This window comes from Leiobunum rupestre, chromosome 6, assembly GCF_980474605.1.
Source record: "Leiobunum rupestre chromosome 6, qqLeiRupe1.1.hap1, whole genome shotgun sequence".
In the NCBI taxonomy this organism is placed as follows: Eukaryota; Metazoa; Arthropoda; class Arachnida; order Opiliones; family Sclerosomatidae; genus Leiobunum; species Leiobunum rupestre.
In genome coordinates this window covers 35162522-35174986 of record NC_143389.1, presented here as the reverse complement: position 1 = coordinate 35174986, position 12465 = coordinate 35162522, and the positions used below count along the sequence as shown (strand labels likewise).

The following is a 12465-nucleotide window of genomic DNA, read 5'->3' as shown; positions in this document are numbered from 1 at the left end:
AAAGCATGTAGTTCTCAAATTTCAAAATAACTACCTTCTAACATTTATAATAATAAATTGAGGTTCCGATTCAATAATTTAATATTATTTGCCCAAAGTAAACGTAATTTTTACTGGTGAAAGAATTTTTAAATTTCAATAACCCTTGGCGGATCCTTCAAATAAGCTGTTGACGTCATTTGTCGGGCATATTTACTTGACACTTCCAAAGACTAGTAACAGCTATTAGAGAGTTCTTAGTCCGTAGACACGTAATGATTTATAAGGTTATTGGAGACTCTTATTAAAATATAGGAAAAGTCTTACGTCTTCTAATTATGTTACGCGATTTATGATAAAGAAAATGGCGGCATATCTGAGAATTTTCGTTCGGTTTTAAAATTTGTAGCACCAATGACTATTCTTATTTTTTCGCTTAATGTGATTTGATTAACTTTAATTTGTTTAAGGTTAAATTAATTTTTTCCTAAATATTTTATGTCAAAAAATGAGTAAAATTAAGGACACATCCTACTATTTTAGCCGAGATTTTAATAATTAAAATTGGTTAATAACGATTAAAGGTAATACTGACGGTATTACGAAGTTTAAAATATTTCTATTCGTTACGCCCCCTTTGGTTCGCCATTGAAACCTAGATAGGTAGCGGCTAAAGCAGATGCTATTAGTTTTTCCTCATCATTATTCATAAATTTGAGTTTATAAATATTGATACTTGCATTTTAATATAATTTTGCATTTGAAATTTCGCCGCTCAAAAATGACCGAAAATTTTACCGCTCAAAAATTTATCAACTTCCGATTGGTCACATAACGTCGGGTTTAAGACTTATCAACATAAATTATGATGGGGAACACATTTCTAATTGGAACTAAGTTTCTATCTCTAAGGGTTTTCGAGGTTCATTTTGAATGACCTTGAAGACACGCTTCAAGGTCATTTAAATTTTTATTGTTGAATGACAGACTACACGTACCCAAAACACATTTAGAGTTATTAGCTCTGTATCATTTTTTTAGTTAACAGAGCTGTATCATCTTGTGGAAGCGAATCAAAACCAACAGTTGTTAAAATTTCGAAAAGAATTGAATCGGGAGAAATTCGATAACTGTGAGGCATCTGAAACCTACTAGAATTCCGGAGTAAGGTGTTTTGTTATTATTGCCATAGTGAGATCAAAGTTCTCATCCTCGTCCAACCTAGGAGAAACAAACACAGCACCCCACGCAAGGAGAACGCAACCCATCAAAGTCGTGCGTTTTCTTGCGTACATTTTTCATTGGTTAGACGCTTTAGCGCCTGCTGCCGTCGGAAGAGGAAAATTCGGTTATTGTCGTAAAATGTTCAGCGTAAAGGCTCGTCCAATGAAATTTGTACACAAAACTGCGTTAGCGTGTTTAAAGGCTACCCGCGTTTGTTGCTCCTAGTCCAACAACAAATTTAAAGTTAATAAAAATCACATATGGACTATAATGCAGTTAAAATACGTGAAAAGGTAGAAACGTCCATAGCAACTAGAGCGAAACCGGTCTACCACTGGAAATTCTGACTATTTTAATTAAATTTTAATTTGTTTTTGACTAGAAAATCTAATTGGTCCGACTAATTTTATCTTCGAAGACCTATTGGTCCGAGTATTTCATAAGTTTTATCATTACTTTACATTGTTAGGGTTTAGCTTTTCTTGGCCAGCATTTTATTACGGACGTTTCTAAATTTTAATGTATTTTCACCAACAATTTTAGTACGAAAGCTGGGGTTCTAAAAATTAGCTGGAGATGGTTGAAACTGACCCTGGACGACCGAAGGGAGTGGCAAAATGGCCCTTTAATGAGCTCTGAATCAACTAATCATGGTACGAAGATTCCCCCTGATAGAAAAATGTCTGCAGACGCTCCTGTTCTTGACACCATTTAATAAACCGTTACAAGAACATTGGTTTTTTTATATTTATATTTCATTAATTAGTCAAATATGTTGATTATAATTAAAAAATTACTCATTTGACAAATATCAGACCTTTTTCGGTGAACTCCGCATATGCTAAAACGAGGGTCCAGCCCATTGCCGCTTGTAAGAACCTTGGGTCCAGCTTACCTGTAGAAGCACCTCTGGCACTTCTCCGAGAAGTGTGAAGGTTGGGGAGTCGAGATCTGGGCCAATTAATAGAGCCGGAAATGAACTACTTCCATTGCGAGCCATTAGTGGAACTTCGAGGACAGGCTGATTAAGTTTGCTGCTCGACAATAGAGAGGTTAAGCCAGCGCCCGAAAACCGTGTAGACGTACCTTTGTGGGTACAGCCTACAATTACCCTACACACGTTTTCGGGCGCTGGCTTAACCTCTCTATTATCTGCACTGGTAAAAGATTAGATCCTAATTAATCTAAAGGTTTTGGAGGCTAATTTTTTTCTTTTGATTGAAGCCGCCTATTAATTGCGAAGACAGGTATATTTAACCTCTTTATAATATTTAAAGTTTTTCAAACTCTTTTTCAAACTAAAAGATGAAACATATAAGCATCTATTGAGGTTTGTTTATTACGAAATTGAAAAGTAAATAGAATGTACTGTGAGGTGTTGAATAGACGTGATGTCTCAGAGCTCAGAGAAAAAGGTATAAGTACGTGTTGTAGAAATTAAACTGTACAAAATATATCGTTTATCGCAAACGTAATCGAATTTGGTCTAATAGTTATTTAGAAATTAAAATTTTAGAAAATGTCGATTAAATTAAATAACTGAGACTTTGGGACGACATGAACTCGAAATTTTCTTAAAGAAATCGAGACATTAAAATGGTGCGACGGCCATTTTCCAAGATGGCGGCGATAGCCGGCACCGGAAACTAGGGAACTTCTGGGAGGTCATATTTAGATCGTGACTCTTTGATTTCAGTTTGATCTCCAAATGCAACATACTGTGCACTAAACCTATAATTTTTGGCGTAGTATTTAATCGTTATTTGTTTTAATTATTAATATTTCAATTAAAAGGGTAGAATATGTGCTTAATAATGTAGTTTATAATGTTTATGTCAAATTGTATGTGAAAGAAAGAATAGCTCAAAAACTTTTTTAAAAATAAATTTATTTAATTGAATTAAAAAGGAAGGAATAGATTATCCTGCTTAGTTTGGTGCTAAAAATAGAGAAATTGAACGATAATTTGCAGTTTTAGTCATTTTAGTAGGTATTCATTTAAAGGTATACAAACTAGTATTTCTGTCACCATGACCAAAGTGTTCCAATATTGTCCGCTACCTCCAATGGCTTTTGACCTTTTGGGCGCTGCTAAGTAGTTTGTTATGAACGCTTTGGATGTTTTATTTCCTTTAACATCAATTGTGTCACTTCTAGAAAACTAATCACAATGTTATAAATCAGAACAACAACCATTAAATTAGGGAAATTTTCAAGAGGAGCCACCGACTAGATGGCGCCACTAAGTGAGGGGGGGGGGGGCTAAGTTATTTCCACCATTGGGAAAGCGGATCAAAAATCACCCTATTTCATTGCCCAATAGGTGGGGTGGCGGAGTGGTTAGCACTTTCACCTCGCAGCAAGAGGAGCCGGGTTCGATCCCAACTTGTGGCACTGGGTGAAAACTTGAAACCACTCCTTCCGCGTTGAGTTTGCAAGTTCTCTTCCCACTGGTTAAAGGGGTTTTCCCACGAGTTCTTCGGTTTCCTCTTCCCATAAAAACTTTCAGAGGTTAACGGTAATATTTAGTGTAGGGAGCTGTTGGCTCGCCTGGCATGAAGGGCTTTCCACCACCCTCCTACGCATTGTAACACGGTCACCTGTTTAAAGGCATTTTAAGTCGCTAGATGACTTGGGCCCATTAGTGGAAATAACTAACCGGTGGCTGTTTTATTAAAAAATAAATAAAATTCCCTCATAACGACTGTCAACTTTAAATAATTGTGAACCTAGGGTACTACCATATGTAAACATAATTACTCGTAAGTATGCCACTAGCTCTAGTTCTTCACTAACGGTTTGTTTCACAGATATTGCGCCATATCATATAATATTTGACGTCATCGAATCTCAAATTCTGATTATGCCGTCGCAAAATTAGCTTTACGTATAATAAACCGACGGCCATTATTTTAGTAAACAAACTTGTTTGAACAACCAAGGCTTAGGAGCTAAAATGAACTACAATATAGTGTCAACATGGACTATTTAGTCCATGGTGTCAAGTGCTGTTAATGCAATTAATTTGTAAATTAATGAAGTTTACGGAGACTCAGGTTCTAAAATAAATTTGTATTGTCGAATAAGAGCAGCAGGTTTATTGAAAAAATAGTTGAAATTTAGGTTGAGCTTTTCTGAAGCATCTACAAGTTTGAGTCTTTGCAGATTCTTTTGAGCCTAGGCCTAACTCTTCTAGGCTTGATATGGGTTTTAATAACGCTGGTGGAATATCCCACTTCGACGACTTGTTCCATTTTCGGAAAGCGATCACTTATTGGTCATTTTCCCCAACCTTATATTTTTCTAAATTACTCATAATTTAACTTCATCCGCACAAACCGAGCGAGTTTATAAATATCAATAAAGCTACATTGGGCTGACTAAAATTCCGATACAAAAAATTCCTTCTCAATTTAGAGGTTTTCCATTGGCTTAAATACATATGTCAGTAGCCAATAGTGTGACTCCCAAAATTATTATGATGAATAAAAAGGTTAAAATCTAACGTAGTCCACCTTTTTACTGGTTCGTGGTGAAACAAACCGTTAGTGAAGATTTTAGTATGGAATAAAGGTACAGTGGCATACTTATGAGTAATTATGTTACATATGGTAGTACATAAAACCAAGAATGTATTTATTTATACTCAGGGAGAATGAATATGTCGAGACTATCGACGGACACGTTGAGGCCCTAACCCCCTCGCGCCAAGGGGGGGGGGGGAATGGAGGCGGTCTTATTTTTTGCGTCCTCGCATCAGCGTTAATCGCGTCGAAAAACGTAATTTTTAAGAACCAATGAGATTGCAGTATTATTTGATTTTATTAAAGCGCAGGAGCATACTAGGGGCTCCAACGGGTGGAATTTGAGAAACGCTAAAAATAATCTCGGCATATTCATTCTCCCTCAGTATAAATAAATACATTCTTGATAAAACCTAGTAATCGTTAATCTCCTTAGCGCATTTAGTAATTTGCGAATGTCCCCTTTCCTAAATCCTCGGGGAATGCTTTAATCAATAAATAAAGTTAAAGAGAAACGGGTAAGACGACGTGAAAAGAAGATTTGAAAGTGTGCCTTTCGCGGGTTTCTCCTTCAACTTTGACTCGAATTCCATCTTTTCCCCATTACAGATACTGCTATAAAAAGTTTAAAAAAGAAGAGCGAGGGAAAACTGATGATAAGCTGTTGGGTCAATCCCCGGCAGTAGATCTCCGTTCCGTTTCCATCTTGGTTCGCCACAGTTTCTGGTTCGGGGAAGCCTCATTTTTCACCAAAACCAGAGACTTAATATTAAAGGAGATAGCGTGAAGGGAATGCTACGCTCTATCCCCCTTCCTTTTCCCGAAACTCCTCTTATTTCAAATTCTCTTGTAAAATTGATTTCCTGCTAAAGTTCCGGCCGTTGGAAACTTTTTTGTGTAAACAGATGCCGCGTTGGGCCGCGCACTTTAAGGGGTAGACGAAAACCACTATTTCCAAAAGGAAAAAAATTGTTTTTTTTTCTCTACACTCTTTCCTAAGTTTCCTTACGTAAGATCAATCGGGGTTTCGAATATATTTCGCATAAATTTGGGTATCTTTGAGGTCAAGGTTTTCGAATAAAACATCAATACCGATCACAAACGAGAAAATAGTTGGTAGACAAAAAATACTTTTAGCTTGCTTTTAGGGATTCTAAAAAAACCTATCAATTATTAAAAAAATAATAATTTATTAATATACCAAGTAAAACCTCTTATAAAACCAAAGAATATAAAGCCTCAGAAATGGAAGGTGTAGCTCCGTCTAGTGGAGCCTCTCGTTTTTAAAGAGAGACCGGGTTGCGTTAACCGTTTCCGGTTACTCTGATTTGCTCTGCCGGAAGTTTCTAACGCAACCAAAACACGCGGCCATTAATATCAATCCTTCCATTCCTGGGGCTTTATATTCTTTGGTAAAACCTAATAAATAAATTAATTTTTAAATATCAACAACATTTTGTGAAAGGTGAATCACGGCGAACTGTAACAGATTCTAAGAGCGGATCGATAGGGAACTCCCAGCCACGTTCACACTAGAGTCTAAAACCCAGTTTAGGTCAGTTTGAATGCCAGTTTTGACCGCCGACGAAAATTCTTGGTTCACACGTGCAAAATCGCTTCACCCCGGTTCGCTTATATCCAAGGCTTAACGCCATTTCAAATTATGACTAGAATTTTGAAAAAATTAGTTAATCATGTTTACTATACATACTGTAATATTATTTGACATAATTTAGAATTATATTCCCATTATTTTACTTGCCCGCCTTATCGTTCTGAAAGCGATTCTAAGCGAACCGACTTGGACGAGTTGCTTTCCGAACCAACACGTAGCGATTTCTCACGCTGGTTTTGGAAACTAGTTATTGAAACGAAGCGATTCTAGGGGTAAGTGTGAACGTGGCCAAAAACCCAGGCTGTGGCGCTTGTATCTTAGACAAATTAATCAATTTGTCCACGCCCGTATAAATCACATAGTACTTCCTTGTTGAAACTAGGAAAAATTAAAAATTAACCAAGTCCTGCCAGATGGCGCCAGTGGTGTGAAACGAAGGAATTTTTGATTAACCGCAAAAAAGATATAAATTTTGTCGGCTCTTCTAAGTCTTCTTTTTAGGGTTAATATTTCCTAAGTTGACCTTTCATTTATAGTTTGTACGTAAAACATTGCTTAAAATGTTTAATAATAAACAAGTCTATTTCTAAGATGAAAGTGAAATCGGCGCCATCTAGTATAAATAAAAGCATTAAAATCGAACCTCAAATGGCTTCGACCATAAGTGGATAATAAACATAAGTATGACACTTCCTATTCACCCAATGAATTTTTTTAATGATAGTAGCTGTTTCGCCAATGACAACGTAAACCATTACGTACCGACGGACTGACAACTCTCCGCGAACTGCTCCTAGTAATTGGAAGCCCGGAAAATCGCCGACTGTCCGTCGCATAAATAGAAATGAGACTAGAGAATCACTGCGCGATCCGGTTATCTCAAGGAAGACGGGCAATCTAGAAGGCTGCCATGAGAGTTGAATCGCTACTAATCCACGCAGGAGTGCGCCATGTATTAAAAAAAATTGTAACTTTAAATTTTTTATAATAGATGGCGTGCTCCCACTAAGAATACTGGCGATTCCACTCTCATGGCAGCCTACTAACTCTTACATCTCACCACAATCTAATCGTGCTTCTAGTCTCATTTCTATTTCTATGGTCCGTCGGCAGCCTTTTCGACGGACCAACCAAGGCCTATAAAGTGTCGTCATCTGAAACCCTGCGACGTCACCATTGTAATTTGCCTAGCGATAACGGTAACTGTCATGGCGGCCACTAATAACAATACAGCTGTGACCTTAGACCTAAGCTGTGACGTTACAAGTTTTCAAAATCGTATCAGACGACAACACTCTATTGAAAATAGAAATGTTTTCAAAAATGTAAATAAAGCTTACTTTTGAAAAATAATGATGAATTATTGAATCAGAAAATAAAAATAACAATTATAAACACCGTCTCCATTTCAGAAGTTAGTTATTTTCGAGTTTTCGAATTTCAAACCTAAACGCGGGTACGCTCGTATTTCTCGCCATCAAACTAACTATTTTGCCAACGGAAAGAGTAGGAAGGGACGAGTTTCCTGTTCGGAAACTTCCTATTTCGCGATAGCTCCATGAACAGACTATCATTAGCGGAATTCACTTATGCTTCGACCTATATGTTGTTTCCTGTAAGCAATTTGCGAATCGTTCTAGAACAACATTAATTTTTGGAGAACACGTTTCTTGGACAAGGGCAAGGTAATAACTGCAGGCCCTTCAGTTGCAGGGTGCTGGCGAGAGGTTCACCGGGGGGTGTAAATATCAATTTGGCAGCCCCCTTTTATATTTAATGACACATATCAAAGTACTGGCAGGGCCCCCACTCAAATCTTCAATTTTTTTATAGGAAAAATAGGATTATTTTTCTTAAAATATAGGACTTTATAGGACTATTTTTACAAAATTATAGGACTTTATAGGACTATTTTTACAAAATTATAGGACTTTATAGGACTATTTTTACAAAATTATAGGACTTTATAGGACTATTTTTACAAAATTATAGGACTTTATAGGACTATATGCGCTATTTAATTTATTAACTTTATGCATTTAAAAACAAAATATATATTTAGAGGAATAAATCTTTGATTTTCACTTAAAAATTAGAAACTATTTAACCATTTTATCACAAAAATAAACTAGTAGCTAACCATGTTAACAATAACAAAAGTATAGACTAGAATGACTTGCTATAGGAATTTATCCTATAGCTAAAGCTAGCAATTTAACTGAGTGGCTGGATTTGAAATGGGCAAAATATCAAAATTATAGGATTTTATAGGACTTTTAGGGAATTTTGCTAAAAATATAGGATGTTATAGGACATTTTTGAAAATATAGGATTTTATAGGAATTATAGGACCTCTGGGGTCCCTGTACTGGAGTTAGCCGCTTGGAAGCTAGGGTGCAGTGGAGGTCACCCGCCTTTCGCCCTATGCGAAACGCGTCTTTTGGATTTAAAATCGAATTATAGTTACCATAACGTAACTAGCGCCAATCACCCAGTGGCGTAATTAGGCCAATGCACCTCCCGTCTAATTTATATGGGCCCACAAGCGACCGTTGCAAAGGTTCGTTCAGCTAGTATTCTACGTCACGATTCCAGCCGGAAAACGCGTGAACTCTTCTTAGCCGATTGGAGACTGCTCTTACCCGGCCACTGACGGCTAGAGTGGGAAAAATGGCGGAATTTATCGCTTTGCTCGATTTCGACGGATTTATTAATCGTGAAAGCTGCAGAACAGTTTTTAAGACGACAAAAAGTACGACATGAATAAATAAAATATATAAAACGAATATATAATAAGTCGATTTTCGTCACAGTTTCCCACTTGGTAAAGCACATAGTGTATATTTCAAAAATTAAAATTACAATTTTCTAAAGTGAACCGTTACATTATGAAAACCATTATCTTGGAACGTTTTGGGGAGCATAATGTTATGGCATGGCATTCCATTCCGAGTACAAACAATGATTTTAAGGCATTACTGAATAGGTAATTTAAGCTTTAATTTAATGTACATCATTTGCCTTAAGAGATTTTAGGGGATATTACGAGGGGTCGGACATTCATTAAAAAACGTACGGGATTTGCAAATAAAGTCGATTTTTTGGATTTTTTATTGGATTTGTGGATTTTGGAAAATCCAACTGTATTTGTATTTTTTTTGCTGGATTTGTGGATTTTTCTCTTGGATTTTGTGGATTTATAAATTTTTCTCTTGAATTTTCCCGTGGATTTTGTGGATTTGTGAAAAATCCTGGATTTTAAAAAAATCCAAAATTATTTGAGGAATTTTTCGTGGATTTTCGATTTTTCTGTGGATTTGTGGATTTTTCTGAGGATTTGTGGATTTTTCCCCTGGATTTTGTGGATTTGTGGAATTTTCTGTGGATTTGTGGAATTTTCTGTGGATTTGTGGAATTTTCTGTGGATTTGTGGAATTTTCTGTGGATTTGTGGAATTTTCTGTGGATTTGTGGAATTTTCTGTGGATTTGTGGAATTTTCTGTGGATTTGTGGAATTTTCCCCTGGATTTTGTGGATTTGTGAATTTTTCCAAGTATTTTGTGGACTTGTTAACAAATACAAAATCTTTGCCGGATTTTTCGCGGATTTGGGATTTTTCGGAATGTCCGACTCCTCGGGATGTTAGGTCATATTTGCATGGTCCAATATTTCTACGAAAATTTAGGCAAACGTACACAAATCCATGTCTGCGAAGTTTTTTTTTTCAGGCTCTTTTGAATAAGTTGGGCCGCTTTTTAATTCTACTTTTAGATCAATCCATTTGTCCTTGATTTGTTTTCCATCTCTGATGAAAGCAGCGAGGGGCAGATGACTTTGTTATAGGGTGTCCTAATAATCATGATTAAAAATTTAATGATTTTCAATCTTTGCACAGCCAGAGCTACAGATTTAATTTTAATCTAATCTAATCTAATCATGATTTGATCATACGAGGGTGTCCTAATAATCATTGGAGTTAGCTACCCCCTCGGAAAGCAGTACCAACCACTGATACAGGGTGACCAGACTTCCTATATTTTCCTATATTTTTAATTCCTTCCTATAAATTCCATTATTTTCACCTATTTTCCTATAATTTCACGATCTTTTGAAAATGAGATAATTTTTGAAGTACGTGTCATAGAACATGTAGTGAAAAAACTTCCACTTTCGAACCAAATCTTGAAATACGCTCAGTGATCCAATAATGCAAGAAAGCAGTATACCGATATGCAGTAATTACCTTATTTTCAAAAAAATTCCTATTTAGTGTCCTATATTTTCCTATAATTCGCTTATTTTATTTCCTATATTTTCCTATAATTTGCCTCTTAAATTCCTATTTTTCCTATAATTCGCCTCTTAAATTCCTATTTTTCCTATAATTCGCCTCTTAAATTCCTATTTTTCCTATAGTTCGCCTCTTAAATTCCTATTTTTCCTATAGTTCACCTCTTAAATTCCTATTTTTCCTATAGTTCGCTTCTTAAATTCCTATTTTTCCTATAAAATTTTCCAAGCCTTTCCCTGCTGATATTTCCTAAGCTATTTCTACCCAGCCCTTGCTAAATTCTTCGGCACTGCTATACTTTTTAAAGTATCCCATATCACATGTGGTTTATTTATCCTTGCCTAACTTCCAAACCAGAAATTAGAGCATCTTTTTCTCTTTCACTAAAATCACGCTGATCAAGCTCTCTCGGTTCCATTATTTTTTTTAACTTATTGAGCGTAGCTCTCACTTTGGAAACTTGGCTGTCCGTCGAGAATTGGGGGAAAGAAAAAGGGAGCTCCGGAAAGCGACTCTAGAGAAAAGATTGCTGTCCGTCGGAACCCGGGTTTTAAATTTTTAATATTGCGCGCCTTTTAAAAATTAACAATAAGAGTGGATTATCTGCCAAAAAAACAGAACTTGGAAGGCTTAAGATCCTTTGCGGTATTACCACATAGGCCAAGTTTCAAATAAGATAAGCAATACAGTGACTTCAGTATCACGTGACACGACGTCGCCTATGCTTTTTCCCATAGAGAAAATATCCCGCACAAAATGGCGGCCATAGCCTAAGCTACGAACTGAAACTACTCTATATTTTCGATTTTTTATTTTGTTTTATCTTTACCAAATAAACAGTTATCTTTGGTAAACTAAATTATTCCTCTCGCTTTTCTTTCTCTACTCGGGTTTAATTAATCTAAGCCTAATTAACCACTGGATTTGCAGCTCGCTCCGCTCAAGTCAGCGTTGAAAATGCCGTTTTCGGCTTTATCGAAGACCTAGTAAAGTTATATTTGCACATAGTGACAACCAAAAACAATAACTTAAAAGCTGGATAATTGTCGTCTGCTAATAAATTTCTTCGTTCTTGCGCGAAAATAGCTAGTTTTCATTGGTTAAATAGTGGGCGGGGCTTAATTGTAAAATAAGACGAGTCGGCTAGGTGACTTTTGCACGAGGGGTCCGCCGCTTAAGAAACAAGTCGGTCAATGCCGTAATAATAGTTCCACATCGGGCATGTAGATATTTGGGCATATTGAAATTAAACATACCATTGTAAAAATGAAACAAAATTTAAAAGTCAACTGGATCTAAAATTATAAGACTGCGTATTTTGTTTAAAGTGTTTAAGGGGGGTCGGATGAAATGGGCTGACAAATCGCCGCTAACTACTTTTAACAAGCGAAACTTCGTTTGGCGGTTAGAGGAAACCCTATTAAGTATATCTAAAAAAATGGTATTGATATGTTTACTAAATAAAAAGATATGGAAAGTGTTGCAAATGTGGACACCAATAACGACAACAACAACACACAACTTTCCATCGAAAACAATAGTTCCACTCGATATATATATATATATATATTTTAAAATAATGCTGATTCATATCCTCCATGATTAACCAAAAAAGATTACATTACTAGAGTTTGATTCCCGAGGTGATTCCACGATTCTGGTAGGATTTCAGATTCCTGATATGATTCAATGATCGAATTTGATACCCTTTTAAGATTGGATGATTCCAGATCCGAAGAGGATTCTTTGATTCCGGAAAAATTTCAGATTCCCGCCTAGATTCCTGTGATTCGGAATAGGGGAATCAGGGCCGGTACATGATTCCTTGAAGT

At 36.2% G+C, this 12465-nt stretch overlaps 1 long non-coding RNA gene across 1 annotated transcript; it reads right to left on the bottom strand.

Annotated features, from left to right (window-relative positions):
* Positions 1 to 3074: 3074 nt before the first annotated feature.
* LOC149940731 (uncharacterized) lies at positions 3075 to 4177 on the bottom strand. Its single transcript, XR_016481346.1, has 2 exons — positions 3218 to 4177; positions 3075 to 3142 (listed from the first exon to the last, which is right to left on the bottom strand). It is a non-coding gene; the product is annotated as an uncharacterized LOC149940731 (long non-coding RNA).
* Between the last annotated feature and the right edge of the window lie 8288 nt (positions 4178 to 12465).